Source organism: Sciurus carolinensis, chromosome 7 (assembly GCF_902686445.1).
Source record: "Sciurus carolinensis chromosome 7, mSciCar1.2, whole genome shotgun sequence".
NCBI lineage: Eukaryota > Metazoa > Chordata > Mammalia > Rodentia > Sciuridae > Sciurus > Sciurus carolinensis.
The window spans coordinates 79970098-79986186 of NC_062219.1; positions in this window are offsets into that span (position 1 = coordinate 79970098).

The following is a 16089-nucleotide window of genomic DNA, read 5'->3' on the forward strand; positions in this document are numbered from 1 at the left end:
AATACTAAAAGGAAAATTCATAAAGTAAAAATAACATTGCAATTTGGATTCTTTAATAAATGTAAGCAATATATATTGAATTTGTAACAAAAATACTTTGCTTTTTTGTATTTTAAATTTTGTATAATTTATATTCACTTTCTACCCATTAATAATAAAACCTTTCCATGTGGAAACAAGTGTGACCATAACTTTTGCTTGGTCCCATTTAGAATTCCAGGATCTAAGGATTTTCCCTCTGGCTCTCTGTGAATCTTGTATTGGAATTTCAGTACTGTTCTGTCAGCTTTAGGAAGTATTTTATCCTTAGTCATAATGTAATGTAATATAATATAATATAATATAATATAATATAATATAATATATGATAGTTATATGTTAAAGACACTCAAATATTTTAAGGTGCATATCGATTTGCAGCTTTCAAACTAAGCTCTACTTAGTCCTGGCATTCCATGAAACATCTAGAGTAGACTCTTGAAAGACATGACCAAGAAAATTGGCTCAACTCTTTAACCTGAAGGTCTGTTATCTATGTAGATAGTTGGTATTACAATGCATAAGAAATGATCCTCGCAGTTTTCATGACCATACAAATGATGTGGTCATAAAGCTTTCTGTATAGAAAAAACATGAACCTGACTACACACAATGCCCTGGGAAGGTCTCAAGTCTCTAAGGGACATGGAATGGCTTCCTGCTTCTTAATGTCTTTTCCTGTTAGCAAAGGGGAGACTGCACAAGGTAAAAGAATGAAAACTTAAAATTGTATCCATGACTAAATATGGGGGTGGGTGGGTGGGTGTGGAAAGAGAAAGAGAGCACTCAGGAGAGAGGATTTAGGACATTCTTACATCTTTTTATTTTTCTTTTCACTCTTATTGGTAGATTATTAGTTGAAACTGCTATGTTTTGTTATGAAAATTTGTCCTCTAGACTGTTTTGTGAGTCTGGATTGGATAAACAATTCAGTTATGTTCATCTAAGTCTTTACTTGTTTTTACAAATTCATATTTTTTTCCTCTACAGCGATTAAATAAAAATAAAACATACTTTAAATATCTTTGATTATGTTTTTTTTTGTAGAAAATAATTTTTTAAAATGTCATGAGACTTTATCTGATGGATTGTGTGATCACTCTTTATATTTCTAATTTCTGGAGTCTTTAGTATTCACTATACTGAGAATTACCATCACGTGAAGGACTGTGCCTTTGTTATAAATATATTGAAAAATGTAAAATTATAAAGGTTTTGTTTTCCCAAGGGTTGTTAAAATATAGAGAAGATATCCACCATGCTTTTGTACATTTCTCTATAAAATATATAATTTTAATCCAAAGACTATTATTAATTAGTTTATTGTATTTCTTGCCTATCTTGTCTCCCTATAGGTAGAACATAGACAAAAGAAACAGAAGCAAGACGTAGGCTGAAGTCTAAAGTCCCTACTTTCAATTTAAATTTCAAATAATACCAATCTTTCAAAATTAACATTTAACACTCACCGATGGTGTTTCTAGGCACTTTTGTAGCTTACCTGAGTATTGGGAACTAGGAAGTGTCTACTACAATCCATAGTCAAGTTTCTTGGGTGTTACCAAATCAGTTTCCAGGAATAAAATTGTTTTTCTTCCTTCTTGTAGCCCCATTTGCAAGCACAAACTCTTATTCCTTGGGGACACACTTGTAACTTTCTAATTTTGTTTGAGGCTCTGTGGGGCAACATATACAACTTACTGGTTCCGGGACATCCAGAACAAGACTATTTCTCAAAACAGAGGATAAAATGTTAAAAGGACCATTTTTATGTAAAGAAGGAATTCAGATACTTTGAGTGCATCGCAGTATTCTATCTTTGTTAAAATCTATATAATTTTATTTTCTGTGGTGGAATGTGCTTGTTTAAGAATGACATTAATAGAATGTTAACCCCTTGGTTTGCTATGAGAAGGAAAGTATGTCCTATGTCAAAGCTCAATAGTCCTGCTCCAGTGACAGCCCATTAAAGATTTTCCAAAATAGAGGAACACCCTTCCCTTGGGAACCCGGTACTCACTAATCCTGTGTCCCTGAGTGAGACCTGGTCAGACTGCACTACCCTTCATCATGCTGCCTGGTGCTTCCTGTTGGACAGTCAATGGTACTGTCTTTTCTTTCCTGCAAAAAGTCAGTGATTTTTGCTCAGGTTGAGAATAAAAGGCAGAACTTGGAAGCTGGCTAGATTCAGTGTCTAGTTCTTCTACTTATTAGACACATGTCTGAGTCAGTCACTGATTCGCGAGTCTCTCTCTCTCTCTCTCTCTCTCTCTCTAAATATATATATATATATATATATATATATATGCGCAATATATAAGGAATATCTTGAACAAGTACAACTGGAAACATTTGTTGAGTATCTGAATTAGAAATGTGTTTACTTGTAAACACGTTCACAGAAAAGAATAAAACATATTTAAATATTTTTTCCTTTACCAAATATTTTCCCCATATAATTAAATAACTTAAGTTTCAGTCTTGATAGCAACTTTTTATTATTCTTGATTATTTGATATAGTCAGGAATATATGATGGCTCAATACATTTGTCTTGTGAATACTTTTTTAAAAAATTATTTTCAGTATTCAATGAAATAGAAGAGGATCTGAGATTTTCCTAAGGGATATCTCCTTATTTTCTTAGTAGAACCTGGTAACTAAAAGCATTTTCCTTGAAGCTATGGTTTGAAAGAGAATTACATGGCTTAGAACTTTGTCAAAATAACATTCCTTGGACTTCCGTGATTCAGGAGTTCTAGGGTAAAATCCTTGAATTTTTTTCAAAATCTCCCTAAATAATTCTGGTGCTCCCAAAGTTTGGTTTAGGAGTCATAAACAAATGGATATCAACTGGCATGATTAAGATGCTTCTGGATTGGAAAAGCCTGCAGTCCAAAATGCTAGGCACTTTGTGTGTGCTGCGGTCACAAAAGTGAATCCCTCAGGGTACATGTCCTCAATTGGCTCAGAGAATAAAGGGACTGGGATAGGAATGCGGAGAGAAGGAGAGAGTGGCACAGATATAAAGACAGAGACATAAATAAAGAGTGAGGCCAGGCGTGGGGTGCACATCTGTAATCCCAGTTGCTCCGGAGGCTGAGGCAGGAGGATCGCTAGTTCAAAGCTAGCCTCAGCAATGGCAAGGCGCTAAGCAACTCAGTGAGACAAGGTCTCTAAATAAAATACAAAATATGGCTGGAGATGTGGCTCAGTGTCAAGTACCCCTGAGTTCAATCCCTGATAACTCACCCTCCCCCAAAAAAGAAAGAGTGAGAGTGAGAAAGAGAAAAAGGAAGGTGGACAAGTAAGAGAGAAAAGATGAGTCAGCTCACTTAGAGAATGTGGCAAGACAGGGTGAAAATGAATCCTAAGAATTAATGGAGGAATAAGAAGGGTAGAAAAGTTTAAAGAAAAGAAGATAACTTCGGGTCTGTCTTGGATAGTTCAGAATCTACTTTAGAATGGTCCCAGACTTCTTCATGTTGAACAATGTGTGAAGGCAACTGCAGTTGTGGTGTGGGGGTTGCACCTGGCATTTAGAAACAGCCAGGGAGTCCCTGCATAAAGTGCCTGCAGGATCCCTCTGAGAAACTGCATGGGCTGATGAAATAGAAGTGAAAATCTCTGGTAATCATAAGAAAAAGAAAATGTGAGATAAGAATGTGGAACTACATCATCATTGCTGTATCCTTTATAACAACAATAATACAAAAAAATTAAGATTGGTAAAGGTTTCAAGTGACAAATTTTGCTAGTCTGATAATTGAATACCTATCACCATTTCAACTTGGAGATTTAGATTTGATAATACTGGCAGTGAAAACACTGAAATATAGTCAGGTTTTATTTTTTAGGAAGCAGCATAGAATGATGCCTTGCTTAGAGATCCTCAAGAACTAAGCTTTAAAATGAACTCTAGCATCTATTATTTCATAAATGCAATAAAGTCCTCTCAAGGGTATTCTTAAAACATTATTTTTAAAGTTTTTCCCTACATCTGTAGCATTTCTGAAATATGCTTTTCTTTGTTCTGCTATGTATGAAACTATTAATTGTCTCTTATTGTTAACCTTGTTTTCAGGATCCTTGAACAAAATTTAACAGGTGACTTTTCTACTAAACTGGAAATCCTGCTGATAGGGTCAGAATACTTGTGACCATCTAGCTAATGAGTACATATATTCCACTAGAAATAGACTTCAAAGGACACAAGGGAATTATTTGCTAAATATTTATTAATTTTGACTAATAAGACATACAGTAAGTCCTTCTATTTGTTTAATTATTTAAACATGTATTAGTTGTACATATTAGTTGAGTTCACTGTACTGTTTTAATACATATATATCATTTGCACTGATCATATCCAGTGAGGAAGTTCTTTTAAAACTGCCTCTGTCCAGGTTCTTGAATAACATTCAACACAATTCCTTTGAAAAGATTAATTCCTAATTCTCCACAGTCAAGAAATTCTGCTTGATTCTAATTGCCTTGGTATGCTTATGTGAATGAAGCTCTGAATCTTAGTATTTTTAAAAGTTTCAAATATACAGTTATCTTTAAGTATGTTGAATAATTTGATATTAAAGATTTTGAAATTATTGACATTTTCCTTTGATAGTACACTAACACAATGCTTCTTAAATAAAAAAAATTTTCCTGTGGTAGTAGGGAAAATTGAACAATTTATCTGTTTTGTAATAAAGAAACTGTAAAAGTGTTTTAAAGACATTTGACAAAAATCAAATATCTGATGGATTTGGCAGCTCTGGGACTCTGATTCTGAACTTAGGAACCTGTATTTCCAAGAAACAGCCCTTTTCTTCTACATTCTATTAAGATTCTCTATCAAGGCAGAGTCTAACTTGAAATAATTTGTCCAAGTTTTACCAATAGCCACAGAAACATATTATTTCAGTCTTGTCCAACTGTATTAGGAAATATCCAGCAGTGATTTGGTAGTGAACATGAGTCTTAGTGCATTGATCTTTACGTGTGACTAACTAAAATGATGTCATGCAACTGCTATCAATAAAATAAAAATTTGTTTAGAATTATTCACATCTGACCAAGTGTTCAAATTTTAAAGTCAAACAACCTTTCTTTCAGTCATTTTCTATACATCATAAACCATTGAACTTATATCTTCCTATGTGATTTCAGTCACTAAGCATGTAAAAGTAATCTGTTCATTCCATGAGAGAAGGCAAGGATGTTCATGGAATCAGTCTGACCAGAAGTTAAGAGTGGTTATCTGGTTTGACTCCTCAAAACATAAACTAAAATCTCTTGAGAGATTGGAGAGTAAAAATTGAGTACCTTCTAGTATTCATTGTTTCTTCCTCTAAGTTACAAATATTTCTGCTCAAAACTTGCTCTTACCACCTCCAACTCTAACCCTTAGGATGGCTAGTGGCTAGGAGGAATTAGTCTGAGACTGCACATAGCTCACTCAAAGGTCATTCCCATTCATGTGCTTTCACACAAAAAGCATGTCCTGCTGATGGAAGATTAGAAGCGTGATTGTTCTGTATGGGCATCCTATTTTCTCAGCACATTTTGGACTACAGAGCAAAAATTAAGATTTAAACACTGAATTAGTATGGACTGTTGAGGTCAAGATAACTCTTTCCAATGTTAAGAATGTCATGTTGGGGTAAAACAGTCATTCTTTCTAAGCCCTTTTTTTTTTTTGTTTCTTGTCAAAACTATTACCACTATGTGGGATTTTCAGGATTAATAAAATAAATGACCTATCTTAAATGTTTTATTAGTGAATTCTGCTGCTATTAATAATGAAGTCTCTCTTAGGTCCTTCATGGTTGTTAGTATTAGCAAGAAAAAAAAACAGACTGAGACTCTGAGACATAATTTAGCTTCATAAGCAGCACTTCTTTCTAGATAAACACACTAAGAGAAATGTACAAACTGTGTATATAAAAATTAAGTATCTGCAAATACATACAATAATTTCCTTCCTTTGACAGGCAACTCATATTCAGATGTGTAATTATTTGTGCTATAATTATGCTTACATTATTTAATAAGACATTGATGTCAAAGCAATAAATCAGTGTGCAAATGGAAAAAGAACAACACACTTTAAATTCTATTAATTTATAATATAACTTTATATAGAATGCATGATTCTTTTACAAATGCTCATCAGTCACAGAAGATTTTCAAAATGCAGAGGCATTATGAGTTATTAGTGTCACACAAGAAATAAATCTATTTTTCTTATTAACTCAAATAGCAGAGAATGTCTCAGTAGAAAATATTTTCATTCATTCCACAAGTTTTCATGGAGTTTTTAAAAATATTACTTTGCAAACACAGGTTATTTATTTCATATGGTTTATTTAATCATTTAGTGATTATTAAATGGGCTAAACAGAATTATATTTTGTCAAAACGAAAAACTATGGTAAAATAATGTTTTCATTCACTTTGTAATGTAGCTATGCAACACCATTAGAACCCTAAGAGAGTATTACCTCAAAGAATAGGTAAAACTCTTTCCTGTGTCCTTGGTTGAATTAATCTTTTATCACCACATTTCTTCTTATGTATTATACGTTTTGTGATTACATTAAAATTGAAGATTTTCTAACTCAAGGATAGTAAACATTTATCAAAATGAAGTGAAAGTGCATTTGCTAAATTGTACCAAAGAAAAGCAACAACCTGGTAGGGATTTTACCAGGGAGGTGATTTAGAGTCATTTTCTCTTTCTTAGCCTTGATAACATTGGTTCAAGCCTACAAGTATGTTATTCAGTGTAGAATTTGTTACTGGCAGATGGTCTAGGAGACAGAATGCTCACCAGAACAATACTAATATGTGACAGAAGTGTAAGACTTTTCTTTGAAATGTTGGAGTAGATTGCAAGTTGGCAAGTTAGACTGGTCTAATTTCACTTTACTTAAACTGTTGCACCTCAAATTTGAGAAAATATTTAGTGAATGCCTATTTTATGGCAGGTACTGAGCTCTTAACGCATATTGTGGGTTGCCTATGAGACATTTAAATCTAGGAAGTCCATCTAGAATTCAGTATGTTCAAGAACTAAACTGATTTTTTTTCACCCTCATCATCTAACCTGCTTCTTTTCCTGTACTTCCTGTATTAATCAATGCCCAGTCCTAAACCTAGAAGTTCAAGATAGAAATGCACACATCACTGAAATTCTTTCCTCTCCCTACATAAAATTTATTACCAAACACAGTTGACTTCATCCCCGAAATGCCTATTTAATTCATCCTGTAATTTGCATTATAATTCTCCTGGTCCAAAATAATCCTGAATTTCCATTCTGGACACTTTAATAGTTCACCAAATCTGAATTGAACTATTTAATCAGTCACCAATTCTGAATTGTCTGTGAGCACTGATACAGAACAGTGTACTAAAATATAGAATTTACAACCACACTTAATGTCTTATGTTAAATCCACTTTGCCTATATGACCATGTCAGAGTCCATAAAATCATCATTCTTGCCTTCTGCTCTTAACTTCCTTTCTCTGCTTATCCCCTATTTTTTGAAACCCACTATTTACATACTCTATTTACATGATTTTCCAGGTCTCTGTGACTTTGATTCTCTCCCTACCTACAATTCCTCTTTGTGACTGAAAGCAATTCTCCAGTTTCTTAGGATTCAATTTAAAGATTATTTACTCAGTAATGCCATTCTTGATGCTTCTTTTTAGCTTGTTTTTTCCCTCTTTCTCAACCCCAATTGTATTCTGTGCACACTATGGTTAAAGCTTCCTCATCATACTTGTGAACACTTATTAACACTCTCTACTAGGCTGTGATGATTAGTAGAACCTGCTAATTAGAGTCTGTCTCCTGCCCCTCATTCCACCCTTCTTCCATATTGTTTCTATATTATCTAAACCCCTTTGATTTTCTTTCATTGCTTATATGATGAAGTCTAAACTACTAGGTGCCCAAACCCCTTCACTCTCCATCCCTACCCCAATTCCATTACTCATTCTATGCATGCTATACTCTGCTACACAACAAATCACTCCTAAACTCATCATCATATTCACACTCTGTTTATTTTCCATTTCCAAGGAAAGTCCCATTTGTTTCTTTCAGGATGATAACACCAGCTCATTATTTGAAGGCTCAGATGATATACAGAGGTATGAAACCATCTCAGAACTCTTTGGTAAAGGCATCTATCCCTTTCTTTCCAGAATATCTGCAAAGGACACATTGCACATTGCAATCTTGTAATAATAGCCTGACTCTACTTATTCCACATGCCCCTTTGCCCCTTTGTCACAACAGATTGAGGAGCTGGAGCTCCAAGCCTCAGTTCTTGTGTTCTGACAAAAAAATAAATAAATAAATTACAGTCAGACATGAAGAGAAAGACCGGAATGAGAATTTTATTTTATAAGTGAAGTAAAATAAGGTTTAAGCTAATAACACTCTCAAGAGAGAGTGGGTCATCTCTAAGCAGAGAACAACAAAGGAAACCATGCTACTTCCAAATTTGTTATTGTTTTATGTTTGCCTTGAGAAGTGGGACCTACCTTCTGCAGTCTGTAACAATCAGACCTTTAATCCCTCTTTCTCCTCTGGAGGGGGAGTTTTGACCCTAGTTTCAGGAACTTTCACGGGAAAAATCCCATTGAGGGGTCTTCATCTACAAGTCAATCCTACGTTAATCCAGGTGCTGGGGTTCATGACCTGAAAAACTTCATCTTAGTGTGCCTGTACTGCTAAAGAAATTTTCCTTCTGAAAAACCTTGAGAAGCCTATGGTCATAAATCCTGTGAAAGGATCCCAGTTAACCCTGTCAGGAGTTAATCCCATCCATCTCTCCTACATGACATATTTCTTAATTAGCTCCCTTTGTTTCCCCCTGTGTATCCTCAGCATTAGTACACCTGTTATTTTTCTATAAATTACTGAATTATTTCATTAACCTTCAAAGCAATTTAAAGAAAATCCATGTCCCAGGAACATTACTGGTTTGCATTCCACTGCTCATTATTAGCCACTACCCAGCACTGTCAGTCAATCCTTAGAACAGGTACCACAGTGATTTGTTAAAAGAAAAATCAGATCTTGACTGTCCTCTACTCAAAAGCCTCCACTACTCTCCAGCCCATGCAAGTCTTGACAAGGCTCTGCCTGATCTCTTCTGCAAACTGCCTCACAGGACACTCCTCATCCCTCTTCTGCTGGCTGCTCTGTTCTTCATTAAACTCTCCAGAAAAATTCCTGGCTCTGGGCATTGGCACTTGCCTTTTCTCTACTGGGAATTTTCTTCTCAAAATAGGGGTATGGCTTCCCCTTCTCCTCTTCTGATGTTTACTTAAGTGTCACATCCTCAGTAAGGCTGTTCCCTGTTGTTTATTTAATACTGTATTCAACTCCTTTCCCACCCACGGTCCCTGTCTTCCTTCACTGCTTTCATTTTTTTCATATCTAATATCTCCTATTTATTTTTAACATTTCTTTTTGTTTCTTGATTTTACCCCTAGAAAATAAACTCCACAGAGCATGGCTTTTTAACTATTTTGTTATCTTAGGTATGTAAAATATAGTTTATGGTATAGAATAAGACTCAATTATATATGTTGAAGAAACATCCACATTCATGCTGTAAATTTTTTGAATGGAGAATCCATGTTTGACCCAAGTCCATGATTCCATATGGGAGTGAGCTGTGGCACATAATCATTAAATCCACAAAAGTTCCTAATGAAGAAATGAATACATTTGCCAATCCTTGGATATAATGTAGAAAAAAATTACCTGAATATGTAGCAGTTTGTTTGCTGAATTTCTTTTATTTAAATGTAGTTACTTATAAAAAAAGTATATGTGTAGTTACTTAAGAAGTTACTCAACTTAAGTGGAAAAATGGTCAATATTTTTTTTTTTTGGTTACTCATGGCAAAGTCCTTCATTTATCTAAAAGAATATTGAAACTCAACCAATTGGATAAGTTAGCAGGATTTGGGAGTTCATTTCTATTTTACTATAACAACAAATACATTTAAAAATTATTTTTGAAAGCCAAAACTGTTTTCAACCCTGTTTTCAAAGTCAAATCACTAGGGCATTATAGAAAATTCTAATGCCTCGTACCCCAAATCAAAAATTCTGATTCAATTAGTTGCCATGCAACCTAAGGACTGGCAGATTTTTCTTTTTTAAATCTCAGAAACATTGATTTCAGGAAGCAGAATCAAAGACCACAGTTTAAGAATGTGTGTACACTAGACTAACTCAACAGGTCTTGTGATTGCCACACACCACCTGTTCTTCCTTGACTATAAAGACAGGAAACTATTTTACATGAATGTGGTAGAAATGATGAAAGTTATATTGCTTATCTTTTTAATAATGCAAAATAATCTATATTTTTCTGATTCTAAGGATAGATTATTTTGTATGTTTCAAAGTTATTTTGTTGAGCTTATCATTTTATCAAGTGTAAAATTCCTCTCTTTTCAACCTTAACTATTGAATACAAGTGTTAGTAAAGGAGAGAAACTAATGTCCAGATTGACAATTTTATTATTTCCTTTAGAAAATTAAATTTTATCAATTATTTGCTTCTCTCCATGAATCAAAGTCTTATGGATGAATTTATCAAAACAGAGTTAAGAAAAAGCTATAATGGTGTTTTCCTTTGAATATTAAATGACATTGGAAAGAATTTTTCATTTTCCACCTATTCATTTCCAATAGAACAGTGAAGAATACATAATAATGGTTTCTTAGCTAACATGAAATTACCCTATTTGTACATATATTGATTTTAAATTTATCTGTCTGGGATATTTAGTTGTTAGCTACAATTTACTATTTATACAACAAAAAAAGAAAAAAGAATTTATTTTACCCAAATACTTTAATTTCTATATTCTTTACACAGAATGAGTTATATACACACAAATATTTGTACAAAGGAAAATTTAATCAGAAATCTATGCCTAGTTTATAGAAACTGTGTTTTGCCTAGTTTATAGAAACTATGGCTCAAAGGATGCCCATTTCTTCTCTTTTTGGTATTGAGTAATGGAGAAGACTTACAAGGATGATTGAATTTATTTCCACAGTTACACTGTCTGCATTTTTAGTAACACCTGGACTTTTGCTTTCTTGTTGTAATGAACTGTTTCTAGTGCCTGACTGTATGGAATGAATTGCAGAAAAAAATGACTGTTCTTACACACCACTCAGTGAATAATGACACTGGTGATGTTAATATTAGAGGCACTTGAACAAATAATGATCCATCAGCATGCCTCCCTTACTGCCCAAAAGACCATGTGCTCACAGCTTCTGGGGAATTTCCAGTTTTACATCACAACCTAAAACTAGGGTACCTCCAGGTTGTAAAAAGAACAAAAAGGCTACACTGTCACATTTCATCAGAGGAGAAACAAACAAATAAAACCTGATGTATTTAAGAAATTTTATAATTTGTGTTTAATTCATTCCTATCATCCTTTGTCTTTATGCCATTTTGTTTTGATTTTTTAAAAATGAGTTTTTGATGACTTCAGTCGGACAAAACTAGATTCTTCCTATTCTCCCTAACTCCACTTCTGTCTGTAAGTCCCATAACATAAATAAGTCCACGTGAATCACAAATCTGTCTGATTCTTAACAAAGGAAACTATCTCATTTGTCAAGATCTTTCTTGATTTTTAAAGAGTTATCTCTATATACGAAGGCAGAAAAATAGACTGACTCTAATATACAAACACATACATATAGTCTCCAAATTTTATTTACTTATTCATACTCAAAACAGAATAAGGTCAATTCATTTTTGTATTAATGCCATCAGTTAGATATTTAAGAAAGTTTAAATTCCATTCACTTACCCTACCTTTTTGCTTAGATGTACATATTTATTTAGACTTTGTTTTACCATCCCTTGTTAAAACAAAAACAAAAACAAAACAAATGAACCAAAGAATGACTTAGGAGGGACTTAGTAAGGTGTCCTAAAAATGAAAAGCAGAGCTTTGGAATCTGACAGACTGAGGTTGAGTAAGGTGGGAAAAGAGCGGGGCATTTCTCATCTCATTTCGATTATTCATAAAAGGTGAATAATTCACCTTACCTCCCAAGACTACTATGAGACTTAAGTAGTGAAATAGGCAGAATATGTACATCGGAGATCTTTTATTCAAAAATAAGAATTCCATTTTACTTCATTTTTTTTTTTTTTTTGTCTTTTAAATGAAAATGCTGACATCCAAGATCTTGTTATTGCTGACACTTTTAAGTGCCTGGGGGTGTGTGAATGACCAGCATATGTTCAAGAAGCATGGCTTGACTATTGGTGTCATCAGTCATTGGCAGCTTCAGTGGAGTATACATTAGTGGCTCTGAAATTGTTACTAACAGCCAAGGCATCAAAAGAATTAGAGGCTAGCTAATGTTCAAACCAAGTGCTTACTTTCTTATCAAGAAAACCATAAATATTTGACCCTTGGAAAGAGCATCTTCACAAAAATCAATTCTTTTTACAGTTAAATTATCATAATAGTTCTTTCAAATTGGCTTACAGAACATAACTAAAATCATTCAATTGTCTTTGGTGGGGATAGGTCATGATAAAAACAAAGACAGGCCCCAAAGAGGAAAATTGCATTAGATTTAGGGATTGAATAAAGTAGGTAGGATGTCTCCTGGATCTATTTTGAGGTGAAATAATCCAGATATATTATCTATTTAAAAACACTGTCTTGCTAATGTCTGTGTCTGGAGCTGCTCTAAAAAACATAGATTTGTCATAAAACCTGAAATAGAAGGTGCAGTCTCTGGCTGCAGAATACACCCTGGCATGAGATGACCATCTCAGCATCTGGTTAGTAAATTACCTCAGTAGAAAATCTGTCCTTTGTTGACAAATGGTCTAGCTACTTCTCAGTGAGACTGGAGGATAAGAAATTTCTGGAAACATAGTTTGTATTCAGTCCCTAAATATGGAAATTTGTGAAGTTCTCTAATCCAGGTGCTATTGTGAACTAAATGTTCTTATAAGTAAAATCAAATGCTTCTCTTCATGTCTTTTCTTCAAAAGCAAACTAAACTTGAGAAGTTAAATTTTAAAAATGCTTTTGTTGCAGTTTATTAATAACAAAACCAGCAAGAAACAAATCTCATATGGCATTTTATTAAAATAAATTTGAACAACTAGATTTCTAGGCTGAACAACTGAGTATTTCAAGATGTATTTATCAAATGACAACATTTAAAGCTAGGGAAATTCTTTTCCAAGGTAACAACCTCAATTCCTTTTATTTGGGCTTTTTCCATAGGAAAAACAAACAAACAAAAAGTTGGAACAGAAAAACAAGTCCATTTAATTAAAAAATATTAGTATTTGAAAAACACTTGGATATTCCCCATTCCAACCTATTTATAATATAAAGGAAATAACAGCATGAGATCTAAGCAGGTTTAGAAACTAGTCAAGATTATATAAAGACCTCCAATCTCTGTTTTCCTACTTTAAATTTAATCTTTCTTTCCAACACACCAAGGTTCATCTCCATGTTTAGCAAGGAGTTAACAGATAACTACAGCCAGGATAAAGGTCAAGAGAGAGAGGACAAGGCTAGGAAACTGGGCAGTAGAAAGTCACACCGATCTTCCTATGACAGCTGAACAGGCAGGACTTTATCCAGTGGAGAACAGGGATCCACTGCCAATAGTGTGGAAGCTACGTTAGTGGGCCAACAAGGAACGTAGAGCTGGTCTGAGATGTGTACATTCATGCTCTGCCCATGAAGCTCAGTAGACAACTTACCATCCATTTCACAGACTGCACTGCAGTGAATTCATACTTTTGCAGATTCCCTGGGTATCATGGTTATAGAAAGACCACAAAAGATAGAGAGGGAGCTAATTCTCTCTAGTAATAAATATAGCATGATATATTTAGAGAGGGAAGAAAAAAAGAAAAAAAAAAGATTTAATGATGCAAACCTCTTCTTTTTCTCCATCTAGTTCTCTTCGCTAACACTAAGGTTTCACTTCTAAATTCCAGTATACCTTAGAAAATGAGTTAAGATTACCATGATTCCTGACAGAGAATGGTGGGAGAGTTCGTTGTGAATGTGGAACTAGAAGACCTACAGCAATTTTGCAACATCTAGCAAGTCCTTTGGCTTAATTTATTAATGAGAGAGATTGATATTAATTACCTATATTAATCTTATGTATTTTAATGAGTTATGTGAGGTTCCAAAAAGATACTGTATGTGAATGTTCTGAGTCTAGGGTTAACAGCAGAAATCCAAATACTTTGTATGACTATCAATTCACTAAAAGTTATTTTACTTAATGAAAGTAGAATTGCTTTCAATGGTAAACCCTTCTAGTTCTAAAACACATTGTGATCTTCAAACAAGTTTACCTTTAAAAGAAAGATTCATTATTCTTGAATATCTCAGTTAGACATGTCATCTTATACTTGGAGGACTATGAGGACTTAGCTATGTTGTGTCAAACATGGGTCAAAAAAACAGAAAATCGGAAAAATTCACTTCAGTTAATCTAATATTTTGTCAGCATAACTTTTAAATTAAAAAATAATTAACTTGCTCTCTAAGATAGCAGTTATGTAAGAAAGCAGTTAATATTGAAAAGAAATCTTTATGGTATGATAACTGTTTCACACCCCCAATTTAAAATAAATTATTAAGGAATTATAAAAAGGATTATATGGGATTTCTATTCCTGGTGAGGACATAAAAAGATACAAGAAATCATTGCTTTTATCCTAACAACTGAAAGAAGCTGGATAGCTTTCAAAACCACATGGTCCTTTTTGAAAAATCCTTCAAAGAGCTGAGGATGCAATGAAACCTAGTAAATTAATTTCCAGACAAATGACAAGCCATTCACAGAAGAGTTCCACAGCTGTTCTAATTTTCTGTGAAACAGTGGAGGAGGAGGTGTCTGCCATAGGAAAGGGTAAGGAGAAACCAGCTAAACTTTTGATGAACTTTTAATGGCTGTGTGTAGGTTGGCACAAGAGATTAGATTTCAAGGAGCTAAACCACAGAACAAATCTACAACCACCCACCAAATCTTTCCTACAGGTCTTCAACTAGTGATTGGGTATGCTGGGCCAAAAGGCTAGAGACAAGGCAGAAGTTGTGAGAGATGCTCCCAGAGTTATATAGATTCTCCCCTAAGTACTACTGCAGGAGAGAAGGAGATGAGAAATGCTGAGACCTGCTGGTCTCTCAGCTACACAGGTTGGGACAGGGCAGGAAAAAAGCTTTGAGACACTCCAAGTCTCACAGCAAGGAAAGCAGCTGCTCTTATAAGGTTGGGGGATGAAAATCAGGATGAAAAGAGATCTTCAGAGTTGAAAATGGTGAATGACACTGGAAAGTAAAGATCTCTTTCCAGTGAATCAAAAAGTTGTCATCTGAGCCACACAATAGAAATATCATTCATGTACAAAGAGGCGGAGGCTCAGTTCTAAAGCACAAAGAAACTCTTGAATTGAACCAGTGCTTAGAAGGGTGAAGAGAGAGTTTAGGTCCTCCCTGCAAAGCAGATGAAGCTATTTAATTGGATGTAACTAAATCAGTAATAAAGTCACCCTAAATCAACTACGTATAGCACTGATGAAATCTTTCACTCGCATCCATATAAAAGAAGGGACATAATATTTTATGGATATAATTCATTTTAGGCTTTCCAATACTTTCATGCAAAGATCTTTTTTTTTTTTTGGGTGCTGGGGTCATGCAAAGATCTTGCATATAAAAATTTAAAAGAATCTGAGAACCACTACAAACAAGATAATGAGTCCTATCTCAAAAAAGAAAAAGTCAATAGAAGCAGACACAGAGATGGTCAAGAGTTTGGATTTATTAGACAGATCTCTTAAAATAACTGGGACAAACTGCTAAAAGATATGTTAAAAAGTATGTCAATAAAGATATAATGAAGGGCAATATCTTTTACTCAAAGATGATAAATATTATAATAGGTAAAATAATAACAATAAACAAAATAGAAAAATCAA